The sequence below is a fragment of the Vicugna pacos genome, unplaced genomic scaffold (genome assembly GCF_048564905.1).
Source record: "Vicugna pacos unplaced genomic scaffold, VicPac4 scaffold_66, whole genome shotgun sequence".
Lineage (NCBI taxonomy): Eukaryota > Metazoa > Chordata > Mammalia > Artiodactyla > Camelidae > Vicugna > Vicugna pacos.
In genome coordinates this window covers 1224251-1250831 of record NW_027328747.1, presented here as the reverse complement: position 1 = coordinate 1250831, position 26581 = coordinate 1224251, and positions in this window count along the sequence as shown.

Below are 26581 nucleotides of genomic sequence, written 5' to 3'. Positions count from 1 at the left end.
CTGCTTCCTAGTGCTGGTTTGAAGTTCCTGCAGTTTTCACTATAAAACCGAGTTGGAGCTTGTACCTCCCCATATATATGTATGGAGTGGAGTTGGCAACTGAAAAGAAACTTTGTGTTCCCTTCAAGCTAGGTGAAGGACGGCTTTCACACACACTTATCGCTCAGAACTGAGCATGTGGAGAGACGTTCGTTCATCTAGCACAAAGGGAACGGGTTGCAGGAGAAACACTTACTGTGGTTTCTCAGTCTGTTTCCTAGTGCCGGTTTGAAGTTCCTGCAGTTTTCACTGTAAAACCGAGTTGGAGCTTGTACCTCCCCATATATATGTATGGAGTGGAGTTGGCAACTGAAAAGAAACTTTGTGTTCCCTTCAAGCTAGGTGAAGGACGGCTTTCACACACACTTGTCTCTCAGAACTGAGCATGTGGAGAGACGTTCGTTCATCTAGCACAAAGGGAACGGGTTGCAGGAGAAACACTTACTGTGGTTTCTCAGTCTGTTTCCTAGTGCCGGTTTGAAGTGCCTGCAGTTTTCACTGTAAAACCGAGTTGGAGCTTGTACCTCCCCATATATATGTATGGAGTGGAGTTGGCAACTGAAAAGAAACTTTGTGTTCCCTTCAAGCTAGGTGAAGGACGGCTTTCACACACACTTATCTCTCAGAACTGAGCATGTGGAGAGACGTTCGTTCATCTAGCACAAAGGGAACGGGTTGCAGGAGAAACACTTACTGTGGTTTCTCAGTCTGTTTCCTAGTGCCGGTTTGAAGTTCCTGCACTTTTCAGTGTAAAACCGAGTTGGAGCTTGTACCTCCCCATATATATGTATGGAGTGGAGTTGGCAACTGAAAAGAAACTTTGTGTTCCCTTCAAGCTAGGTGAAGGACGGCTTTCACACACACTTATCTCTCAGAACTGTTCATGTGGAGAGACGTTCGTTCATCTAGCACAAAGGGAACGGGTTGCAGGAGAAACACTTACTGTGGTTTCTCAGTCTGTTTCCTAGTGCCGGTTTGAAGTTCCTGCAGTTTTCAGTGTAAAACCGAGTTGGAGCTTGTACCTCCCCATATATATGTATGGAGTGGAGTTGGCAACTGAAAAGAAACTTTGTGTTCCCTTCAAGCTAGGTGAAGGACGGCTTTCACACACACTTGTCTCTCAGAACTGAGCATGTGGAGAGACGTTCGTTCATCTAGCACAAAGGGAACGGGTTGCAGGAGAAACACTTTCTGTGGTTTCTCAGTCTGTTTCCTTGTGCCGGTTTGAAGTTCCTGCAGTTTTCACTGTAAAACCGAGTTGGAGCTTGTACCTCCCCATATATATGTATGGAGTGGAGTTGGCAACTGAAAAGAAACTTTGTGTTCCCTTCAAGCTAGGTGAAGGACGGCTTTCACACACACTTATCTCTCAGAACTGAGCATGTGGAGAGACGTTCGTTCATCTAGCACAAAGGGAACGGGTTGCAGGAGAAACACTTACTGTGGTTTCTCAGTCTGTTTCCTAGTGCCGGTTTGAAGTGCCTGCAGTTTTCACTGTAAAACCGAGTTGGAGCTTGTACCTCCCCATATATATGTATGGAGTGGAGTTGGCAACTGAAAAGAAACTTTGTGTTCCCTTCAAGCTAGGTGAAGGACGGCTTTCACACACACTTATCTCTCAGAACTGAGCATGTGGAGAGACGTTCGTTCATCTAGCACAAAGGGAACGGGTTGCAGGAGAAACACTGACTGTGGTTTCTCAGTCTGTTTCCTAGTGCCGGTTTGAAGTGCCTGCAGTTTTCACTGTAAAACCGAGTTGGAGCTTGTACCTCCCCATATATATGTATGGAGTGGAGTTGGCAACTGAAAAGAAACTTTGTGTTCCCTTCAAGCTAGGTGAAGGACGGCTTTCACACACACTTATCTCTCAGAACTGAGCATGTGGAGAGACGTTCGTTCATCTAGCACAAAGGGAACGGGTTGCAGGAGAAACACTGACTGTGGTTTCTCAGTCTGTTTCCTAGTGCCGGTTTGAAGTTCCTGCAGTTTTCAGTGTAAAACCGAGTTGGAGCTTGTACCTCCCCATATATATGTATGGAGTGTAGTTGGCAACTGAAAAGAAACTTTGTGTTCCCTTCAAGCTAGGTGAAGGACGGCTTTCACACACACTTATCTCTCAGAACTGAGCATGTGGAGAGACGTTCGTTCATCTAGCACAAAGGGAACGGGTTGCAGGAGAAACACTTACTGTGGTTTCTCAGTCTGCTTCCTAGTGCTGGTTTGAAGTTCCTGCAGTTTTCACTATAAAATCGAGTTGGAGCTTGTACCTCCCCATATATATGTATGGAGTGGAGTTGGCAACTGAAAAGAAACTTTGTGTTCCCTTCAAGCTAGGTGAAGGACGGCTTTCACACACACTTATCGCTCAGAACTGAGCATGTGGAGAGACGTTCGTTCATCTAGCACAAAGGGAACGGGTTGCAGGAGAAACACTTACTGTGGTTTCTCAGTCTGTTTCCTAGTGCCGGTTTGAAGTTCCTGCAGTTTTCACTGTAAAACCGATTTGGAGCTTGTACCTCCCCATATATATGTATGGAGTGGAGTTGGCAACTGAAAAGAAACTTTGTGTTCCCTTCAAGCTAGGTGAAGGACGGCTTTCACACACACTTGTCTCTCAGAACTGAGCATGTGGAGAGACGTTCGTTCATCTAGCACAAAGGGAACGGGTTGCAGGAGAAACACTTACTGTGGTTTCTCAGTCTGTTTCCTAGTGCCGGTTTGAAGTGCCTGCAGTTTTCACTGTAAAACCGAGTTGGAGCTTGTACCTCCCCATATATATGTATGGAGTGGAGTTGGCAACTGAAAAGAAACTTTGTGTTCCCTTCAAGCTAGGTGAAGGACGGCTTTCACACACACTTATCTCTCAGAACTGAGCATGTGGAGAGACGTTCGTTCATCTAGCACAAAGGGAACGGATTGCAGGAGAAACACTTACTGTGGTTTCTCAGTCTGTTTCCTAGTGCCGGTTTGAAGTTCCTGCACTTTTCAGTGTAAAACCGAGTTGGAGCTTGTACCTCCCCATATATATGTATGGAGTGGAGTTGGCAACTGAAAAGAAACTTTGTGTTCCCTTCAAGCTAGGTGAAGGACGGCTTTCACACACACTTATCTCTCAGAACTGAGCATGTGGAGAGACGTTCGTTCATCTAGCACAAAGGGAACGGGTTGCAGGAGAAACCCTTACTCTGTTTTCTCAGTCTGTTTCCTAGTGCCGGTTTGAAGTGCCTGCAGTTTTCAGTGTAAAACCGAGTTGGAGCTTGTACCTCCCCATATATATGTATGGAGTGGAGTTGGCAACTGAAAAGAAACTTTGTGTTCCCTTCAAGCTAGGTGAAGGACGGCTTTCACACACACTTATCTCTCAGAACTGAGCATGTGGAGAGACGTTCGTTCATCTAGCACAAAGGGAACGGGTTGCAGGAGAAACACTTACTGTGGTTTCTCAGTCTGTTTCCTAGTGCCGGTTTGAAGTTCCTGCAGTTTTCACTGTAAAACCGAGTTGGAGCTTGTACCTCCCCATATATATGTATGGAGTGGAGTTGGCAACTGAAAAGAAAATTTGTGTTCCCTTCAAGCTAGGTGAAGGACGGCTTTCACACACACTTTTCTCTCAGAACTGAGCAGGTGGAGAGACGTTCGTTCATCTAGCACAAAGGGAACGGGTTGCAGGAGAAACACTTACTGTGGTTTCTCAGTCTGTTTCCTAGTGCCGGTTTGAAGTTCCTGCAGTTTTCACTGTAAAACCGAATTGGAGCTTGTACCTCCCCATATATATGTATGGAGTGGAGTTGGCAACTGAAAAGAAACTTTGTGTTCCCTTCAAGCTAGGTGAAGGACGGCTTTCACACACACTTATCTCTCAGAACTGAGCATGTGGAGAGACGTTCGTTCATCTAGCACAAAGGGAACGGGTTGCAGGAAAACACTGACTGTGGTTTCTCAGTCTGTTTCCTAGTGCCGGTTTGATGTTCCTGCAGTTTTCAGTGTAAAACCGAGTTGGAGCTTGTACCTCCCCATATATATGTATGGAGTGGAGTTGGCAACTGAAAAGAAACTTTGTGTTCCCTTCAAGCTAGGTGAAGGACGGCTTTCACACACACTTATCGCTCAGAACTGAGCATGTGGAGAGACGTTCGTTCATCTAGCACAAAGGGAACGGGTTGCAGGAGAAACACTGACTGTGGTTTCTCAGTCTGTTTCCTAGTGCCGGTTTGAAGTTCCTGCAGTTTTCACTGTATAACCGAGTTGGAGCTTGTACCTCCCCATATATATGTATGGAGTGGAGTTGGCAACTGAAAAGAAACTTTGTGTTCCCTTCAAGCTAGGTGAAGGACGGCTTTCACACACAATTATCTCTCAGAACTGAGCATGTGGAGAGACGTTCGTTCATCTAGCACAAAGGGAACGGGTTGCAGGAGAAACACTTACTGTGGTTTCTCAGTCTGTTTCCTAGTGCCGGTTTGAAGTTCCTGCAGTTTTCACTGTAAAACCGAGTTGGAGCTTGAACCTCCCCATTTATATGTATGGAGTGGAGTTGGCAACTGAAAAGAAACTTTGTGTTCCCTTCAAGCTAGGTGAAGGACGGCTTTCACACACACTTATCTCTCAGAACTGAGCATGTGGAGAGACGTTCGTTCATCTAGCACAAAGGGAACGGGTTGCAGGAGAAACAATTACTGTGGTTTCTCAGTCTGTTTCCTAGTGCCGGTTTGAAGTTCCTGCAGTTTTCACTGTAAAACCGAGTTGGAGCTTGTACCTCCCCATATATATGTATGGAGTGGAGTTGGCAACTGAAAAGAAACTTTGTGTTCCCTTCAAGCTAGGTGAAGGACGGCTTTCACACACACTTATCTCTCAGAACTGAGCATGTGGAGAGACGTACGTTCATCTAGCACAAAGGGAACGGGTTGCAGGAGAAACACTTTCTGTGATTTCTCAGTCTGTTTCCTAGTGCTGGTTTGAAGTTCCTGCAGTTTTCACTGTAAAACCGAGTTGGAGCTTGTACCTCCCCATATATATGTATGGAGTGGAGTTGGCAACTGAAAAGAAACTTTGTGTTCCCTTCAAGCTAGGTGAAGGACGGCTTTCACACACACTTATCTCTCAGAACTGAGCATGTGGAGAGACGTTCGTTCATCTAGCACAAAGGGAACGGGTTGCAGGAGAAACACTTACTGTGGTTTCTCAGTCTGTTTCCTAGTGCCGGTTTGAAGTTCCTGCAGTTTTCACTGTAAAACCGAGTTGGAGCTTGTACCTCCCCATATATATGTATGGAGTGGAGTTGGCAACTGAAAAGAAACTTTGTGTTCCCTTCAAGCTAGGTGAAGGACGGCTTTCACACACACTTATCTCTCAGAACTGAGCATGTGGAGAGACGTTCGTTCATCTAGCACAAAGGGAACGGGTTGCAGGAGAAACACTTTCTGTGAATTCTCAGTCTGTTTCCTAGTGCCGGTTTGAAGTTCCTGCAGTTTTCACTGTAAAACCGAGTTGGAGCTTGTACCTCCCCATATATATGTATGGAGTGGAGTTGGCAAGTGAAAAGAAACTTTGTGTTCCCTTCAAGCTAGGTGAAGGACGGCTTTCACACACACTTATCTCTCAGAACTGAGCATGTGGAGAGACGTTCGTTCATCTAGCACAAAGGGAACGGGTTGCAGGAGAAACACTTACTGTGGTTTCTCAGTCTGTTTCCTAGTGCCGGTTTGAAGTGCCTGCAGTTTTCAGTGTAAAACCGAGTTGGAGCTTGTACCTCCCCATATATATGTATGGAGTGGAGTTGGCAACTGAAAAGAAACTTTGTGTTCCCTTCAAGCTAGGTGAAGGACGGCTTTCACACACACTTATCTCTCAGAACTGAGCATGTGGAGAGACGTTCGTTCATCTAGCACAAAGGGAACGGGTTGCAGGAGAAACACTGACTGTGGTTTCTCAGTCTGTTTCCTAGTGCCGGTTTGAAGTTCCTGCAGTTTTCAGTGTAAAACCGAGTTGGAGCTTGTACCTCCCCATATATATGTATGGAGTGGAGTTGGCAACTGAAAAGAAACTTTGTGTTCCCTTCAAGCTAGGTGAAGGACGGCTTTCACACACACTTATCGCTCAGAACTGAGCATGTGGAGAGACGTTCGTTCATCTAGCACAAAGGGAACGGGTTGCAGGAGAAACACTTACTGTGGTTTCTCAGTCTGTTTCCTAGTGCCGGTTTGAAGTTCCTGCAGTTTTCACTGTAAAACCGAGTTGGAGCTTGTACCTCCCCATATATATGTATGGAGTGGAGTTGGCAACTGAAAAGAAACTTTGTGTTCCCTTCAAGCTAGGTGAAGGACGGCTTTCACACTCACTTGTCTCTCAGAACTGAGCATGTGGAGAGACGTTCGTTCATCTAGCACAAAGGGAACGGGTTGCAGGAGAAACACTTACTGTGGTTTCTCAGTCTGTTTCCTAGTGCCGGTTTGAAGTGCCTGCAGTTTTCACTGTAAAACCGAGTTGGAGCTTGTACCTCCCCATATATATGTATGGAGTGGAGTTGGCAACTGAAAAGAAACTTTGTGTTCCCTTCAAGCTAGGTGAAGGACGGCTTTCACACACACTTATCTCTCAGAACTGAGCATGTGGAGAGACGTTCGTTCATCTAGCACAAAGGGAACGGGTTGCAGGAGAAACACTTACTGTGGTTTCTCAGTCTGTTTCCTAGTGCCGGTTTGAAGTTCCTGCAGTTTTCACTGTAAAACCGAGTTGGAGCTTGTACCTCCCCATATATATGTATGGAGTGGAGTTGGCAACTGAAAAGAAACTTTGTGTTCCCTTCAAGCTAGGTGAAGGACGGCTTTCACACACACTTATCGCTCAGAACTGAGCATGTGGAGAGACGTTCGTTCATCTAGCACAAAGGGAACGGGTTGCAGGAGAAACACTTACTGTGGTCTCTCAGTCTGTTTCCTAGTGCCGGTTTGAAGTTCCTGCAGTTTTCACTGTAAAACCGAGTTGGAGCTTGTACCTCCCCATATATATGTATGGAGTGGAGTTGGCAACTGAAAAGAAACTTTGTGTTCCCTTCAAGCTAGGTGAAGGACGGCTTTCACACACACTTGTCTCTCAGAACTGAGCATGTGGAGAGACGTTCGTTCATCTAGCACAAAGGGAACGGGTTGCAGGAGAAACAATTTCTGTGGTTTCTCAGTCTGTTTCCTAGTGCCGGTTTGAAGTTCCTGCAGTTTTCACTGTAAAACCGAGTTGGAGCTTGTACTTCCCCATATATATGTATGGAGTGGAGTTGGCAACTGAAAAGAAACTTTGTGTTCCCTTCAAGCTAGGTGAAGGACGGCTTTCACACACACTTATCGCTCAGAACTGAGCATGTGGAGAGACGTTCGTTCATCTAGCACAAAGGGAACGGGTTGCAGGAGAAACACTTACTGTGGTTTCTCAGTCTGTTTCCTAGTGCCGGTTTGAAGTTCCTGCAGTTTTCACTGTAAAACCGAGTTGGAGCTTGTACCTCCCCATATATATGTATGGAGTGGAGTTGGCAACTGAAAAGAAACTTTGTGTTCCCTTCAAGCTAGGTGAAGGACGGCTTTCACACTCACTTGTCTCTCAGAACTGAGCATGTGGAGAGACGTTCGTTCATCTAGCACAAAGGGAACGGGTTGCAGGAGAAACACTTACTGTGGTTTCTCAGTCTGTTTCCTAGTGCCGGTTTGAAGTGCCTGCAGTTTTCACTGTAAAACCGAGTTGGAGCTTGTACCTCCCCATATATATGTATGGAGTGGAGTTGGCAACTGAAAAGAAACTTTGTGTTCCCTTCAAGCTAGGTGAAGGACGGCTTTCACACACACTTATCTCTCAGAACTGAGCATGTGGAGAGACGTTCGTTCATCTAGCACAAAGGGAACGGGTTGCAGGAGAAACACTTACTGTGGTTTCTCAGTCTGTTTCCTAGTGCCGGTTTGAAGTTCCTGCAGTTTTCACTGTAAAACCGAGTTGGAGCTTGTACCTCCCCATATATATGTATGGAGTGGAGTTGGCAACTGAAAAGAAACTTTGTGTTCCCTTCAAGCTAGGTGAAGGACGGCTTTCACACACACTTATCGCTCAGAACTGAGCATGTGGAGAGACGTTCGTTCATCTAGCACAAAGGGAACGGGTTGCAGGAGAAACACTTACTGTGGTTTCTCAGTCTGTTTCCTAGTGCCGGTTTGAAGTTCCTGCAGTTTTCACTGTAAAACCGAGTTGGAGCTTGTACCTCCCCATATATATGTATGGAGTGGAGTTGGCAACTGAAAAGAAACTTTGTGTTCCCTTCAAGCTAGGTGAAGGACGGCTTTCACACACACTTGTCTCTCAGAACTGAGCATGTGGAGAGACGTTCGTTCATCTAGCACAAAGGGAACGGGTTGCAGGAGAAACAATTTCTGTGGTTTCTCAGTCTGTTTCCTAGTGCCGGTTTGAAGTTCCTGCAGTTTTCACTGTAAAACCGAGTTGGAGCTTGTACTTCCCCATATATATGTATGGAGTGGAGTTGGCAAGTGAAAAGAAACATTGTGTTCCCTTCAAGCTAGGTGAAGGACGGCTTTCACACACACTTATCTCTCAGAACTGAGCATGTGGAGAGACGTTCGTTCATCTAGCACAAAGGGAACGGGTTGCAGGAGAAACACTTACTGTGGTTTCTCAGTCTGTTTCCTAGTGCTGTTTGAAGTTCCTGCACTTTTCAGTGTAAAACCGAGTTGGAGCTTGTACCTCCACATATATATGTATGGAGTGGAGTTGGCAACTGAAAACAAACTTTGTGTTCCCTTCAAGCTAGGTGAAGGACGGCTTTCACACACACTTATCTCTCAGAACTGAGCATGTGGAGAGACGTTCGTTCATATAGCACAAAGGGAACGGGTTGCAGGAGAAACACTTACTGTGGTTTCTCAGTCTGTTTCCTAGTGCCGGTTTGAAGTGCCTGCAGTTTTCACTGTAAAACCGAGTTGGAGCTTGTACCTCCCCATATATATGTATGGAGTGGAGTTGGCAACTGAAAAGAAACTTTGTGTTCCCTTCAAGCTAGGTGAAGGACGGCTTTCACACACACTTATCTCTCAGAACTGAGCATGTGGAGAGACGTTCGTTCATCTAGCACAAAGGGAACGGGTTGCAGGAGAAACACTGACTGTGGTTTCTCAGTCTGTTTCCTAGTGCCGGTTTGAAGTTCCTGCAGTTTTCAGTGTAAAACCGAGTTGGAGCTTGTACCTCCCCATATATATGTATGGAGTGGAGTTGGCAACTGAAAAGAAACTTTGTGTTCCCTTCAAGCTAGGTGAAGGACGGCTTTCACACACACTTATCTCTCAGAACTGAGCATGTGGAGAGACGTTCGTTCATCTAGCACAAAGGGAACGGGTTGCAGGAGAAACACTTACTGTGGTTTCTCAGTCTGCTTCCTAGTGCTGGTTTGAAGTTCCTGCAGTTTTCACTATAAAACCGAGTTGGAGCTTGTACCTCCCCATATATATGTATGGAGTGGAGTTGGCAACTGAAAAGAAACTTTGTGTTCCCTTCAAGCTAGGTGAAGGACGGCTTTCACACACACTTATCGCTCAGAACAGAGCATGTGGAGAGACGTTCGTTCATCTAGCACAAAGGGAACGGGTTGCAGGAGAAACACTTACTGTGGTTTCTCAGTCTGTTTCCTAGTGCCGGTTTGAAGTTCCTGCAGTTTTCACTGTAAAACAGAGTTGGAGCTTGTACCTCCCCATATATATGTATGGAGTGGAGTTGGCAACTGAAAAGAAACTTTGTGTTCCCTTCAAGCTAGGTGAAGGACGGCTTTCACACACACTTATCTCTCAGAACTGAGCATGTGGAGAGACGTTCGTTCATCTAGCACAAAGGGAACGGGTTGCAGGAGAAACACTTATTGTGGTTTCTCAGTCTGTTTCCTAGTGCCGGTTTGAAGTGCCTGCAGTTTTCACTGTAAAACCGAGTTGGAGCTTGTACCTCCCCATATATATGTATGGAGTGGAGTTGGCAACTGAAAAGAAACTTTGTGTTCCCTTCAAGCTAGGTGAAGGACGGCTTTCACACACACTTATCTCTCAGAACTGAGCATGTGGAGAGACGTTCGTTCATCTAGCACAAAGGGAACGGGTTGCAGGAGAAACACTTACTGTGGTTTCTCAGTCTGTTTCCTAGTGCCGGTTTGAAGTTCCTGCACTTTTCAGTGTAAAACCGAGTTGGAGCTTGTACCTCCCCATATATATGTATGGAGTGGAGTTGGCAACTGAAAAGAAACTTTGTGTTCCCTTCAAGCTAGGTGAAGGACGGCTTTCACACACACTTATCTCTCAGAACTGAGCATGTGGAGAGACGTTCGTTCATCTAGCACAAAGGGAACGGGTTGCAGTAGAAACACTGACTGTGGTTTCTCAGTCTGTTTCCTAGTGCCGGTTTGAAGTTCCTGCAGTTTTCAGTGTAAAACCGAGTTGGAGCTTGTACCTCCCCATATATATGTATGGAGTGGAGTTGGCAACTGAAAAGAAACTTTGTGTTCCCTTCAAGCTAGGTGAAGGACGGCTTTCACACACACTTATCTCTCAGAACTGAGCATGTGGAGAGACGTTCGTTCATCTAGCACAAAGGGAACGGGTTGCAGGAGAAACACTTACTGTGGTTTCTCAGTCTGTTTCCTAGTGCCGGTTTGAAGTTCCTGCAGTTTTCAGTGTAAAACCGAGTTGGAGCTTGTACCTCCCCATATATATGTATGGAGTGGAGTTGGCAAGTGAAAAGAAACTTTGTGTTCCCTTCAAGCTAGGTGAAGGACGGCTTTCACACACACTTGTCTCTCAGAACTGAGCAGGTGGAGAGACGTTCGTTCATCTAGCACAAAGGGAACGGGTTGCAGGAGAAACACTTACTGTGGTTTCTCAGTCTGTTTCCTAGTGCCGGTTTGAAGTTCCTGCAGTTTTCACTGCAAAACCGAGTTGGAGCTTGTACCTCCCCATATATATGTATGGAGTGGAGTTGGCAACTGAAAAGAAACTTTGTGTTCCCTTCAAGCTAGGTGAAGGACGGCTTTCACACACACTTATCTCTCAGAACTGAGCATGTGGAGAGACGTTCGTTCATCTAGCACAAAGGGAACGGGTTGCAGGAGAAACACTGACTGTGGTTTCTCAGTCTGTTTCCTAGTGCCGGTTTGAAGTTCCTGCAGTTTTCACTGTAAAACCGAGTTGGAGCTTGTACCTCCCCATATATATGTATGGAGTGGAGTTGGCAACTGAAAAGAAACTTTGTGTTCCCTTCAAGCTAGGTGAAGGACGGCTTTCACACACACTTATCTCTCAGAACTGAGCATGTGGAGAGACGTTCGTTCATCTAGCACAAAGGGAACGGGTTGCAGGAGAAACCCTTACTCTGTTTTCTCAGTCTGTTTCCTAGTGCCGGTTTGAAGTGCCTGCAGTTTTCAGTGTAAAACCGAGTTGGAGCTTGTACCTCCCCATATATATGTATGGAGTGGAGTTGGCAACTGAAAAGAAACTTTGTGTTCCCTTCAAGCTAGGTGAAGGACGGCTTTCACACACACTTATCTCTCAGAACTGAGCATGTGGAGAGACGTTCGTTCATCTAGCACAAAGGGAACGGGTTGCAGGAGAAACACTTACTGTGGTTTCTCAGTCTGTTTCCTAGTGCCGGTTTGAAGTTCCTGCAGTTTTCACTGTAAAACCGAGTTGGAGCTTGTACCTCCCCATATATATGTATGGAGTGGAGTTGGCAACTGAAAAGAAAATTTGTGTTCCCTTCAAGCTAGGTGAAGGACGGCTTTCACACACACTTTTCTCTCAGAACTGAGCAGGTGGAGAGACGTTCGTTCATCTAGCACAAAGGGAACGGGTTGCAGGAGAAACACTTACTGTGGTTTCTCAGTCTGTTTCCTAGTGCCGGTTTGAAGTTCCTGCAGTTTTCACTGTAAAACCGAATTGGAGCTTGTACCTCCCCATATATATGTATGGAGTGGAGTTGGCAACTGAAAAGAAACTTTGTGTTCCCTTCAAGCTAGGTGAAGGACGGCTTTCACACACACTTATCTCTCAGAACTGAGCATGTGGAGAGACGTTCGTTCATCTAGCACAAAGGGAACGGGTTGCAGGAAAACACTGACTGTGGTTTCTCAGTCTGTTTCCTAGTGCCGGTTTGATGTTCCTGCAGTTTTCAGTGTAAAACCGAGTTGGAGCTTGTACCTCCCCATATATATGTATGGAGTGGAGTTGGCAACTGAAAAGAAACTTTGTGTTCCCTTCAAGCTAGGTGAAGGACGGCTTTCACACACACTTATCGCTCAGAACTGAGCATGTGGAGAGACGTTCGTTCATCTAGCACAAAGGGAACGGGTTGCAGGAGAAACACTGACTGTGGTTTCTCAGTCTGTTTCCTAGTGCCGGTTTGAAGTTCCTGCAGTTTTCACTGTATAACCGAGTTGGAGCTTGTACCTCCCCATATATATGTATGGAGTGGAGTTGGCAACTGAAAAGAAACTTTGTGTTCCCTTCAAGCTAGGTGAAGGACGGCTTTCACACACAATTATCTCTCAGAACTGAGCATGTGGAGAGACGTTCGTTCATCTAGCACAAAGGGAACGGGTTGCAGGAGAAACACTTACTGTGGTTTCTCAGTCTGTTTCCTAGTGCCGGTTTGAAGTTCCTGCAGTTTTCACTGTAAAACCGAGTTGGAGCTTGAACCTCCCCATTTATATGTATGGAGTGGAGTTGGCAACTGAAAAGAAACTTTGTGTTCCCTTCAAGCTAGGTGAAGGACGGCTTTCACACACACTTATCTCTCAGAACTGAGCATGTGGAGAGACGTTCGTTCATCTAGCACAAAGGGAACGGGTTGCAGGAGAAACAATTACTGTGGTTTCTCAGTCTGTTTCCTAGTGCCGGTTTGAAGTTCCTGCAGTTTTCACTGTAAAACCGAGTTGGAGCTTGTACCTCCCCATATATATGTATGGAGTGGAGTTGGCAACTGAAAAGAAACTTTGTGTTCCCTTCAAGCTAGGTGAAGGACGGCTTTCACACACACTTATCTCTCAGAACTGAGCATGTGGAGAGACGTACGTTCATCTAGCACAAAGGGAACGGGTTGCAGGAGAAACACTTTCTGTGATTTCTCAGTCTGTTTCCTAGTGCTGGTTTGAAGTTCCTGCAGTTTTCACTGTAAAACCGAGTTGGAGCTTGTACCTCCCCATATATATGTATGGAGTGGAGTTGGCAACTGAAAAGAAACTTTGTGTTCCCTTCAAGCTAGGTGAAGGACGGCTTTCACACACACTTATCTCTCAGAACTGAGCATGTGGAGAGACGTTCGTTCATCTAGCACAAAGGGAACGGGTTGCAGGAGAAACACTTACTGTGGTTTCTCAGTCTGTTTCCTAGTGCCGGTTTGAAGTTCCTGCAGTTTTCACTGTAAAACCGAGTTGGAGCTTGTACCTCCCCATATATATGTATGGAGTGGAGTTGGCAACTGAAAAGAAACTTTGTGTTCCCTTCAAGCTAGGTGAAGGACGGCTTTCACACACACTTATCTCTCAGAACTGAGCATGTGGAGAGACGTTCGTTCATCTAGCACAAAGGGAACGGGTTGCAGGAGAAACACTTTCTGTGAATTCTCAGTCTGTTTCCTAGTGCCGGTTTGAAGTTCCTGCAGTTTTCACTGTAAAACCGAGTTGGAGCTTGTACCTCCCCATATATATGTATGGAGTGGAGTTGGCAAGTGAAAAGAAACTTTGTGTTCCCTTCAAGCTAGGTGAAGGACGGCTTTCACACACACTTATCTCTCAGAACTGAGCATGTGGAGAGACGTTCGTTCATCTAGCACAAAGGGAACGGGTTGCAGGAGAAACACTTACTGTGGTTTCTCAGTCTGTTTCCTAGTGCCGGTTTGAAGTGCCTGCAGTTTTCAGTGTAAAACCGAGTTGGAGCTTGTACCTCCCCATATATATGTATGGAGTGGAGTTGGCAACTGAAAAGAAACTTTGTGTTCCCTTCAAGCTAGGTGAAGGACGGCTTTCACACACACTTATCTCTCAGAACTGAGCATGTGGAGAGACGTTCGTTCATCTAGCACAAAGGGAACGGGTTGCAGGAGAAACACTGACTGTGGTTTCTCAGTCTGTTTCCTAGTGCCGGTTTGAAGTTCCTGCAGTTTTCAGTGTAAAACCGAGTTGGAGCTTGTACCTCCCCATATATATGTATGGAGTGGAGTTGGCAACTGAAAAGAAACTTTGTGTTCCCTTCAAGCTAGGTGAAGGACGGCTTTCACACACACTTATCGCTCAGAACTGAGCATGTGGAGAGACGTTCGTTCATCTAGCACAAAGGGAACGGGTTGCAGGAGAAACACTTACTGTGGTTTCTCAGTCTGTTTCCTAGTGCCGGTTTGAAGTTCCTGCAGTTTTCACTGTAAAACCGAGTTGGAGCTTGTACCTCCCCATATATATGTATGGAGTGGAGTTGGCAACTGAAAAGAAACTTTGTGTTCCCTTCAAGCTAGGTGAAGGACGGCTTTCACACTCACTTGTCTCTCAGAACTGAGCATGTGGAGAGACGTTCGTTCATCTAGCACAAAGGGAACGGGTTGCAGGAGAAACACTTACTGTGGTTTCTCAGTCTGTTTCCTAGTGCCGGTTTGAAGTGCCTGCAGTTTTCACTGTAAAACCGAGTTGGAGCTTGTACCTCCCCATATATATGTATGGAGTGGAGTTGGCAACTGAAAAGAAACTTTGTGTTCCCTTCAAGCTAGGTGAAGGACGGCTTTCACACACACTTATCTCTCAGAACTGAGCATGTGGAGAGACGTTCGTTCATCTAGCACAAAGGGAACGGGTTGCAGGAGAAACACTTACTGTGGTTTCTCAGTCTGTTTCCTAGTGCCGGTTTGAAGTTCCTGCAGTTTTCACTGTAAAACCGAGTTGGAGCTTGTACCTCCCCATATATATGTATGGAGTGGAGTTGGCAACTGAAAAGAAACTTTGTGTTCCCTTCAAGCTAGGTGAAGGACGGCTTTCACACACACTTATCGCTCAGAACTGAGCATGTGGAGAGACGTTCGTTCATCTAGCACAAAGGGAACGGGTTGCAGGAGAAACACTTACTGTGGTCTCTCAGTCTGTTTCCTAGTGCCGGTTTGAAGTTCCTGCAGTTTTCACTGTAAAACCGAGTTGGAGCTTGTACCTCCCCATATATATGTATGGAGTGGAGTTGGCAACTGAAAAGAAACTTTGTGTTCCCTTCAAGCTAGGTGAAGGACGGCTTTCACACACACTTGTCTCTCAGAACTGAGCATGTGGAGAGACGTTCGTTCATCTAGCACAAAGGGAACGGGTTGCAGGAGAAACAATTTCTGTGGTTTCTCAGTCTGTTTCCTAGTGCCGGTTTGAAGTTCCTGCAGTTTTCACTGTAAAACCGAGTTGGAGCTTGTACTTCCCCATATATATGTATGGAGTGGAGTTGGCAACTGAAAAGAAACTTTGTGTTCCCTTCAAGCTAGGTGAAGGACGGCTTTCACACACACTTATCGCTCAGAACTGAGCATGTGGAGAGACGTTCGTTCATCTAGCACAAAGGGAACGGGTTGCAGGAGAAACACTTACTGTGGTTTCTCAGTCTGTTTCCTAGTGCCGGTTTGAAGTTCCTGCAGTTTTCACTGTAAAACCGAGTTGGAGCTTGTACCTCCCCATATATATGTATGGAGTGGAGTTGGCAACTGAAAAGAAACTTTGTGTTCCCTTCAAGCTAGGTGAAGGACGGCTTTCACACTCACTTGTCTCTCAGAACTGAGCATGTGGAGAGACGTTCGTTCATCTAGCACAAAGGGAACGGGTTGCAGGAGAAACACTTACTGTGGTTTCTCAGTCTGTTTCCTAGTGCCGGTTTGAAGTGCCTGCAGTTTTCACTGTAAAACCGAGTTGGAGCTTGTACCTCCCCATATATATGTATGGAGTGGAGTTGGCAACTGAAAAGAAACTTTGTGTTCCCTTCAAGCTAGGTGAAGGACGGCTTTCACACACACTTATCTCTCAGAACTGAGCATGTGGAGAGACGTTCGTTCATCTAGCACAAAGGGAACGGGTTGCAGGAGAAACACTTACTGTGGTTTCTCAGTCTGTTTCCTAGTGCCGGTTTGAAGTTCCTGCAGTTTTCACTGTAAAACCGAGTTGGAGCTTGTACCTCCCCATATATATGTATGGAGTGGAGTTGGCAACTGAAAAGAAACTTTGTGTTCCCTTCAAGCTAGGTGAAGGACGGCTTTCACACACACTTATCGCTCAGAACTGAGCATGTGGAGAGACGTTCGTTCATCTAGCACAAAGGGAACGGGTTGCAGGAGAAACACTTACTGTGGTTTCTCAGTCTGTTTCCTAGTGCCGGTTTGAAGTTCCTGCAGTTTTCACTGTAAAACCGAGTTGGAGCTTGTACCTCCCCATATATATGTATGGAGTGGAGTTGGCAACTGAAAAGAAACTTTGTGTTCCCTTCAAGCTAGGTGAAGGACGGCTTTCACACACACTTGTCTCTCAGAACTGAGCATGTGGAGAGACGTTCGTTCATCTAGCACAAAGGGAACGGGTTGCAGGAGAAACAATTTCTGTGGTTTCTCAGTCTGTTTCCTAGTGCCGGTTTGAAGTTCCTGCAGTTTTCACTGTAAAACCGAGTTGGAGCTTGTACTTCCCCATATATATGTATGGAGTGGAGTTGGCAAGTGAAAAGAAACATTGTGTTCCCTTCAAGCTAGGTGAAGGACGGCTTTCACACACACTTATCTCTCAGAACTGAGCATGTGGAGAGACGTTCGTTCATCTAGCACAAAGGGAACGGGTTGCAGGAGAAACACTTACTGTGGTTTCTCAGTCTGTTTCCTAGTGCTGTTTGAAGTTCCTGCACTTTTCAGTGTAAAACCGAGTTGGAGCTTGTACCTCCACATATATATGTATGGAGTGGAGTTGGCAACTGAAAACAAACTTTGTGTTCCCTTCAAGCTAGGTGAAGGACGGCTTTCACACACACTTATCTCTCAGAACTGAGCATGTGGAGAGACGTTCGTTCATATAGCACAAAGGGAACGGGTTGCAGGAGAAACACTTACTGTGGTTTCTCAGTCTGTTTCCTAGTGCCGGTTTGAAGTGCCTGCAGTTTTCACTGTAAAACCGAGTTGGAGCTTGTACCTCCCCATATATATGTATGGAGTGGAGTTGGCAACTGAAAAGAAACTTTGTGTTCCCTTCAAGCTAGGTGAAGGACGGCTTTCACACACACTTATCTCTCAGAACTGAGCATGTGGAGAGACGTTCGTTCATCTAGCACAAAGGGAACGGGTTGCAGGAGAAACACTGACTGTGGTTTCTCAGTCTGTTTCCTAGTGCCGGTTTGAAGTTCCTGCAGTTTTCAGTGTAAAACCGAGTTGGAGCTTGTACCTCCCCATATATATGTATGGAGTGGAGTTGGCAACTGAAAAGAAACTTTGTGTTCCCTTCAAGCTAGGTGAAGGACGGCTTTCACACACACTTATCTCTCAGAACTGAGCATGTGGAGAGACGTTCGTTCATCTAGCACAAAGGGAACGGGTTGCAGGAGAAACACTTACTGTGGTTTCTCAGTCTGCTTCCTAGTGCTGGTTTGAAGTTCCTGCAGTTTTCACTATAAAACCGAGTTGGAGCTTGTACCTCCCCATATATATGTATGGAGTGGAGTTGGCAACTGAAAAGAAACTTTGTGTTCCCTTCAAGCTAGGTGAAGGACGGCTTTCACACACACTTATCGCTCAGAACAGAGCATGTGGAGAGACGTTCGTTCATCTAGCACAAAGGGAACGGGTTGCAGGAGAAACACTTACTGTGGTTTCTCAGTCTGTTTCCTAGTGCCGGTTTGAAGTTCCTGCAGTTTTCACTGTAAAACAGAGTTGGAGCTTGTACCTCCCCATATATATGTATGGAGTGGAGTTGGCAACTGAAAAGAAACTTTGTGTTCCCTTCAAGCTAGGTGAAGGACGGCTTTCACACACACTTATCTCTCAGAACTGAGCATGTGGAGAGACGTTCGTTCATCTAGCACAAAGGGAACGGGTTGCAGGAGAAACACTTATTGTGGTTTCTCAGTCTGTTTCCTAGTGCCGGTTTGAAGTGCCTGCAGTTTTCACTGTAAAACCGAGTTGGAGCTTGTACCTCCCCATATATATGTATGGAGTGGAGTTGGCAACTGAAAAGAAACTTTGTGTTCCCTTCAAGCTAGGTGAAGGACGGCTTTCACACACACTTATCTCTCAGAACTGAGCATGTGGAGAGACGTTCGTTCATCTAGCACAAAGGGAACGGGTTGCAGGAGAAACACTTACTGTGGTTTCTCAGTCTGTTTCCTAGTGCCGGTTTGAAGTTCCTGCACTTTTCAGTGTAAAACCGAGTTGGAGCTTGTACCTCCCCATATATATGTATGGAGTGGAGTTGGCAACTGAAAAGAAACTTTGTGTTCCCTTCAAGCTAGGTGAAGGACGGCTTTCACACACACTTATCTCTCAGAACTGAGCATGTGGAGAGACGTTCGTTCATCTAGCACAAAGGGAACGGGTTGCAGTAGAAACACTGACTGTGGTTTCTCAGTCTGTTTCCTAGTGCCGGTTTGAAGTTCCTGCAGTTTTCAGTGTAAAACCGAGTTGGAGCTTGTACCTCCCCATATATATGTATGGAGTGGAGTTGGCAACTGAAAAGAAACTTTGTGTTCCCTTCAAGCTAGGTGAAGGACGGCTTTCACACACACTTATCTCTCAGAACTGAGCATGTGGAGAGACGTTCGTTCATCTAGCACAAAGGGAACGGGTTGCAGGAGAAACACTTACTGTGGTTTCTCAGTCTGTTTCCTAGTGCCGGTTTGAAGTTCCTGCAGTTTTCAGTGTAAAACCGAGTTGGAGCTTGTACCTCCCCATATATATGTATGGAGTGGAGTTGGCAAGTGAAAAGAAACTTTGTGTTCCCTTCAAGCTAGGTGAAGGACGGCTTTCACACACACTTGTCTCTCAGAACTGAGCAGGTGGAGAGACGTTCGTTCATCTAGCACAAAGGGAACGGGTTGCAGGAGAAACACTTACTGTGGTTTCTCAGTCTGTTTCCTAGTGCCGGTTTGAAGTTCCTGCAGTTTTCACTGCAAAACCGAGTTGGAGCTTGTACCTCCCCATATATATGTATGGAGTGGAGTTGGCAACTGAAAAGAAACTTTGTGTTCCCTTCAAGCTAGGTGAAGGACGGCTTTCACACACACTTATCTCTCAGAACTGAGCATGTGGAGAGACGTTCGTTCATCTAGCACAAAGGGAACGGGTTGCAGGAGAAACACTGACTGTGGTTTCTCAGTCTGTTTCCTAGTGCCGGTGTGAAGTGCCTGCAGGTTTCACTGTAAAACCGAGTTGGAGCTTGTACCTCCCCATATATATGTATGGAGTGGAGTTGGCAACTGAAAAGAAACTTTGTGTTCCCTTCAAGCTAGGTGAAGGACGGCTTTCACACACACTTATCTCTCAGAACTGAGCATGTGGAGAGACGTTCGTTCATCTAGCACAAAGGGAACGGGTTGCAGGAGAAACACTGACTGTGGTTTCTCAGTCTGTTTCCTAGTGCCGGTTTGAAGTTCCTGCAGTTTTCAGTGTAAAACCGAGTTGGAGCTTGTACCTCCCCATATATATGTATGGAGTGGAGTTGGCAACTGAAAAGAAACTTTGTGTTCCCTTCAAGCTAGGTGAAGGACGGCTTTCACACACACTTATCTCTCAGAACTGAGCATGTGGAGAGACGTTCGTTCATCTAGCACAAAGGGAACGGGTTGCAGGAGAAACACTTACTGTGGTTTCTCAGTCTGTTTCCTAGTGCTGGTTTGAAGTTCCTGCAGTTTTCACTATAAAACCGAGTTGGAGCTTGTACCTCCCCATATATATGTATGGAGTGGAGTTGGCAACTGAAAAGAAACTTTGTGTTCCCTTCAAGCTAGGTGAAGGACGGCTTTCACACACACTTATCGCTCAGAACTGAGCATGTGGAGAGACGTTCGTTCATCTAGCACAAAGGGAACGGGTTGCAGGAGAAACACTTACTGTGGTTTCTCAGTCTGTTTCCTAGTGCCGGTTTGAAGTTCCTGCAGTTTTCACTGTAAAACCGAGTTGGAGCTTGTACCTCCCCATATATATGTATGGAGTGGAGTTGGCAACTGAAAAGAAACTTTGTGTTCCCTTCAAGCTAGGTGAAGGACGGCTTTCACACACACTTGTCTCTCAGAACTGAGCATGTGGAGAGACGTTCGTTCATCTAGCACAAAGGGAACGGGTTGCAGGAGAAACACTTACTGTGGTTTCTCAGTCTGTTTCCTAGTGCCGGTTTGAAGTGCCTGCAGTTTTCACTGTAAAACCGAGTTGGAGCTTGTACCTCCCCATATATATGTATGGAGTGGAGTTGGCAACTGAAAAGAAACTTTGTGTTCCCTTCAAGCTAGGTGAAGGACGGCTTTCACACACACTTATCTCTCAGAACTGAGCATGTGGAGAGACGTTCGTTCATCTAGCACAAAGGGAACGGGTTGCAGGAGAAACACTTACTGTGGTTTCTCAGTCTGTTTCCTAGTGCCGGTTTGAAGTTCCTGCACTTTTCAGTGTAAAACCGAGTTGGAGCTTGTACCTCCCCATATATATGTATGGAGTGGAGTTGGCAACTGAAAAGAAACTTTGTGTTCCCTTCAAGCTAGGTGAAGGACGGCTTTCACACACACTTATCTCTCAGAACTGAGCATGTGGAGAGACGTTCGTTCATCTAGCACAAAGGGAACGGGTTGCAGGAGAAACCCTTACTCTGGTTTCTCAGTCTGTTTCCTAGTGCCGGTTTGAAGTGCCTGCAGTTTTCAGTGTAAAACCGAGTTGGAGCTTGTACCTCCCCATATATATGTATGGAGTGGAGTTGGCAACTGAAAAGAAACTTTGTGTTCCCTTCAAGCTAGGTGAAGGACGGCTTTCACACACACTTATCTCTCAGAACTGAGCATGTGGAGAGACGTTCGTTCATCTAGCACAAAGGGAACGGGTTGCAGGAGAAACACTTACTGTGGTTTCTCAGTCTGTTTCCTAGTGCCGGTTTGAAGTTCCTGCAGTTTTCAGTGTAAAACCGAGTTGGAGCTTGTACCTCCCCATATATATGTATGGAGTGGAGTTGGCAACTGAAAAGAAACTTTGTGTTCCCTTCAAGCTAGGTGAAGGACGGCTTTCACACACACTTGTCTCTCAGAACTGAGCATGTGGAGAGACGTTCGTTCATCTAGCACAAAGGGAACGGGTTGCAGGAGAAACACTTTCTGTGGTTTCTCTGTCTGTTTCCTTGTGCCGGTTTGAAGTTCCTGCAGTTTTCACTGTAAAACCGAGTTGGAGCTTGTACCTCCCCATATATATGTATGGAGTGGAGTTGGCAACTGAAAAGAAACTTTGTGTTCCCTTCAAGCTAGGTGAAGGACGGCTTTCACACACACTTATCTCTCAGAACTGAGCATGTGGAGAGACGTTCGTTCATCTAGCACAAAGGGAACGGGTTGCAGGAGAAACACTGACTGTGGTTTCTCAGTCTGTTTCCTAGTGCCAGTTTGAATTTCCTGCAGTTTTCACTGTAAAACCGAGTTGGAGCTTGTACCTCCCCATATATATGTATGGAGTGGAGTTGGCAACTGAAAAGAAACTTTGTGTTCCCTTCAAGCTAGGTGAAGGACGGCTTTCACACACACTTATCTCTCAGAACTGAGCATGTGGAGAGACGTTCGTTCATCTAGCACAAAGGGAACGGGTTGCAGGAGAAACACTTACTGTGGTTTCTCAGTCTGTTTCCTAGTGCCGGTTTGAAGTGCCTGCAGTTTTCACTGTAAAACCGAGTTGGAGCTTGTACCTCCCCATATATATGTATGGAGTGGAGTTGGCAACTGAAAAGAAACTTTGTGTTCCCTTCAAGCTAGGTGAAGGACGGCTTTCACACACACTTATCTCTCAGAACTGAGCATGTGGAGAGACGTTCGTTCATCTAGCACAAAGGGAACGGGTTGCAGGAGAAACACTGACTGTGGTTTCTCAGTCTGTTTCCTAGTGCCGGTTTGAAGTGCCTGCAGTTTTCACTGTAAAACCGAGTTGGAGCTTGTACCTCCCCATATATATGTATGGAGTGGAGTTGGCAACTGAAAAGAAACTTTGTGTTCCCTTCAAGCTAGGTGAAGGACGGCTTTCACACACACTTATCTCTCAGAACTGAGCATGTGGAGAGACGTTCGTTCATCTAGCACAAAGGGAACGGGTTGCAGGAGAAACACTGACTGTGGTTTCTCAGTCTGTTTCCTAGTGCCGGTTTGAAGTTCCTGCAGTTTTCAGTGTAAAACCGAGTTGGAGCTTGTACCTCCCCATATATATGTATGGAGTGTAGTTGGCAACTGAAAAGAAACTTTGTGTTCCCTTCAAGCTAGGTGAAGGACGGCTTTCACACACACTTATCTCTCAGAACTGAGCATGTGGAGAGACGTTCGTTCATCTAGCACAAAGGGAACGGGTTGCAGGAGAAACACTTACTGTGGTTTCTCAGTCTGCTTCCTAGTGCCGGTTTGAAGTTCCTGCAGTTTTCACTATAAAATCGAGTTGGAGCTTGTACCTCCCCATATATATGTATGGAGTGGAGTTGGCAACTGAAAAGAAACTTTGTGTTCCCTTCAAGCTAGGTGAAGGACGGCTTTCAAACACACTTATCGCTCAGAACTGAGCATGTGGAGAGACGTTCGTTCATCTAGCACAAAGGGAACGGGTTGCAGGAGAAACACTTACTGTGGTTTCTCAGTCTGTTTCCTAGTGCCGGTTTGAAGTTCCTGCAGTTTTCACTGTAAAACCGATTTGGAGCTTGTACCTCCCCATATATATGTATGGAGTGGAGTTGGCAACTGAAAAGAAACTTTGTGTTCCCTTCAAGCTAGGTGAAGGACGGCTTTCACACACACTTGTCTCTCAGAACTGAGCATGTGGAGAGACGTTCGTTCATCTAGCACAAAGGGAACGGGTTGCAGGAGAAACACTTACTGTGGTTTCTCAGTCTGTTTCCTAGTGCCGGTTTGAAGTGCCTGCAGTTTTCACTGTAAAACCGAGTTGGAGCTTGTACCTCCCCATATATATGTATGGAGTGGAGTTGGCAACTGAAAAGAAACTTTGTGTTCCCTTCAAGCTAGGTGAAGGACGGCTTTCACACACACTTATCTCTCAGAACTGAGCATGTGGAGAGACGTTCGTTCATCTAGCACAAAGGGAACGGATTGCAGGAGAAACACTTACTGTGGTTTCTCAGTCTGTTTCCTAGTGCCGGTTTGAAGTTCCTGCACTTTTCAGTGTAAAACCGAGTTGGAGCTTGTACCTCCCCATATATATGTATGGAGTGGAGTTGGCAACTGAAAAGAAACTTTGTGTTCCCTTCAAGCTAGGTGAAGGACGGCTTTCACACACACTTATCTCTCAGAACTGAGCATGTGGAGAGACGTTCGTTCATCTAGCACAAAGGGAACGGGTTGCAGGAGAAACCCTTACTCTGTTTTCTCAGTCTGTTTCCTAGTGCCGGTTTGAAGTGCCTGCAGTTTTCAGTGTAAAACCGAGTTGGAGCTTGTACCTCCCCATATATATGTATGGAGTGGAGTTGGCAACTGAAAAGAAACTTTGTGTTCCCTTCAAGCTAGGTGAAGGACGGCTTTCACACACACTTATCTCTCAGAACTGAGCATGTGGAGAGACGTTCGTTCATCTAGCACAAAGGGAACGGGTTGCAGGAGAAACACTTACTGTGGTTTCTCAGTCTGTTTCCTAGTGCCTGTTTGAAGTTCCTGCAGTTTTCACTGTAAAACCGAGTTGGAGCTTGTACCTCCCCATATATATGTATGGAGTGGAGTTGGCAACTGAAAAGAAAATTTGTGTTCCCTTCAAGCTAGGTGAAGGACGGCTTTCACACACACTTTTCTCTCAGAACTGAGCAGGTGGAGAGACGTTCGTTCATCTAGCACAAAGGGAACGGGTTGCAGGAGAAACACTTACTGTGGTTTCTCAGTCTGTTTCCTAGTGCCGGTTTGAAGTTCCTGCAGTTTTCACTGTAAAACCGAGTTGGAGCTTGTACCTCCCCATATATATGTATGGAGTGGAGTTGGCAACTGAAAAGAAACTTTGTGTTCCCTTCAAGCTAGGTGAAGGACGGCTTTCACACACACTTATCTCTCAGAACTGAGCATGTGGAGAGACGTTCGTTCATCTAGCACAAAGGGAACGGGTTGCAGGAAAACACTGACTGTGGTTTCTCAGTCTGTTTCCTAGTGCCGGTTTGATGTTCCTGCAGTTTTCAGTGTAAAACCGAGTTGGAGCTTGTACCTCCCCATATATATGTATGGAGTGGAGTTGGCAACTGAAAAGAAACTTTGTGTTCCCTTCAAGCTAGGTGAAGGACGGCTTTCACACACACTTATCGCTCAGAACTGAGCATGTGGAGAGACGTTCGTTCATCTAGCACAAAGGGAACGGGTTGCAGGAGAAACACTGACTGTGGTTTCTCAGTCTGTTTCCTAGTGCCGGTTTGAAGTTCCTGCAGTTTTCACTGTATAACCGAGTTGGAGCTTGTACCTCCCCATATATATGTATGGAGTGGAGTTGGCAACTGAAAAGAAACTTTGTGTTCCCTTCAAGCTAGGTGAAGGACGGCTTTCACATACAATTATCTCTCAGAACTGAGCATGTGGAGAGACGTTCGTTCATCTAGCACAAAGGGAACGGGTTGCAGGAGAAACACTGACTGTGGTTTCTCAGTCTGTTTCCTAGTGCCGGTTTGAAGTTCCTGCAGTTTTCACTGTAAAACCGAGTTGGAGCTTGAACCTCCCCATTTATATGTATGGAGTGGAGTTGGCAACTGAAAAGAAACTTTGTGTTCCCTTCAAGCTAGGTGAAGGACGGCTTTCACACACACTTATCTCTCAGAACTGAGCATGTGGAGAGACGTTCGTTCATCTAGCACAAAGGGAACGGGTTGCAGGAGAAACAATTACTGTGGTTTCTCAGTCTGTTTCCTAGTGCCGGTTTGAAGTTCCTGCAGTTTTCACTGTAAAACCGAGTTGGAGCTTGTACCTCCCCATATATATGTATGGAGTGGAGTTGGCAACTGAAAAGAAACTTTGTGTTCCCTTCAAGCTAGGTGAAGGACGGCTTTCACACACACTTATCTCTCAGAACTGAGCATGTGGAGAGACGTACGTTCATCTAGCACAAAGGGAACGGGTTGCAGGAGAAACACTTTCTGTGATTTCTCAGTCTGTTTCCTAGTGCCGGTTTGAAGTTCCTGCAGTTTTCACTGTAAAACCGAGTTGGAGCTTGTACCTCCCCATATATATGTATGGAGTGGAGTTGGCAACTGAAAAGAAACTTTGTGTTCCCTTCAAGCTAGGTGAAGGACGGCTTTCACACACACTTATCTCTCAGAACTGAGCATGTGGAGAGACGTTCGTTCATCTAGCACAAAGGGAACGGGTTGCAGGAGAAACACTTACTGTGGTTTCTCAGTCTGTTTCCTAGTGCCGGTTTGAAGTTCCTGCAGTTTTCACTGTAAAACCGAGTTGGAGCTTGTACCTCCCCATATATATGTATGGAGTGGAGTTGGCAACTGAAAAGAAACTTTGTGTTCCCTTCAAGCTAGGTGAAGGACGGCTTTCACACACACTTATCTCTCAGAACTGAGCATGTGGAGAGACGTTCGTTCATCTAGCACAAAGGGAACGGGTTGCAGGAGAAACACTTTCTGTGAATTCTCAGTCTGTTTCCTAGTGCCGGTTTGAAGTTCCTGCAGTTTTCACTGTAAAACCGAGTTGGAGCTTGTACCTCCCCATATATATGTATGGAGTGGAGTTGGCAAGTGAAAAGAAACTTTGTGTTCCCTTCAAGCTAGGTGAAGGACGGCTTTCACACACACTTATCTCTCAGAACTGAGCATGTGGAGAGACGTTCGTTCATCTAGCACAAAGGGAACGGGTTGCAGGAGAAACACTTACTGTGGTTTCTCAGTCTGTTTCCTAGTGCCGGTTTGAAGTGCCTGCAGTTTTCAGTGTAAAACCGAGTTGGAGCTTGTACCTCCCCATATATATGTATGGAGTGGAGTTGGCAACTGAAAAGAAACTTTGTGTTCCCTTCAAGCTAGGTGAAGGACGGCTTTCACACACACTTATCTCTCAGAACTGAGCATGTGGAGAGACGTTCGTTCATCTAGCACAAAGGGAACGGGTTGCAGGAGAAACACTGACTGTGGTTTCTCAGTCTGTTTCCTAGTGCCGGTTTGAAGTTCCTGCAGTTTTCAGTGTAAAACCGAGTTGGAGCTTGTACCTCCCCATATATATGTATGGAGTGGAGTTGGCAACTGAAAAGAAACTTTGTGTTCCCTTCAAGCTAGGTGAAGGACGGCTTTCACACACACTTATCTCTCAGAACTGAGCATGTGGAGAGACGTTCG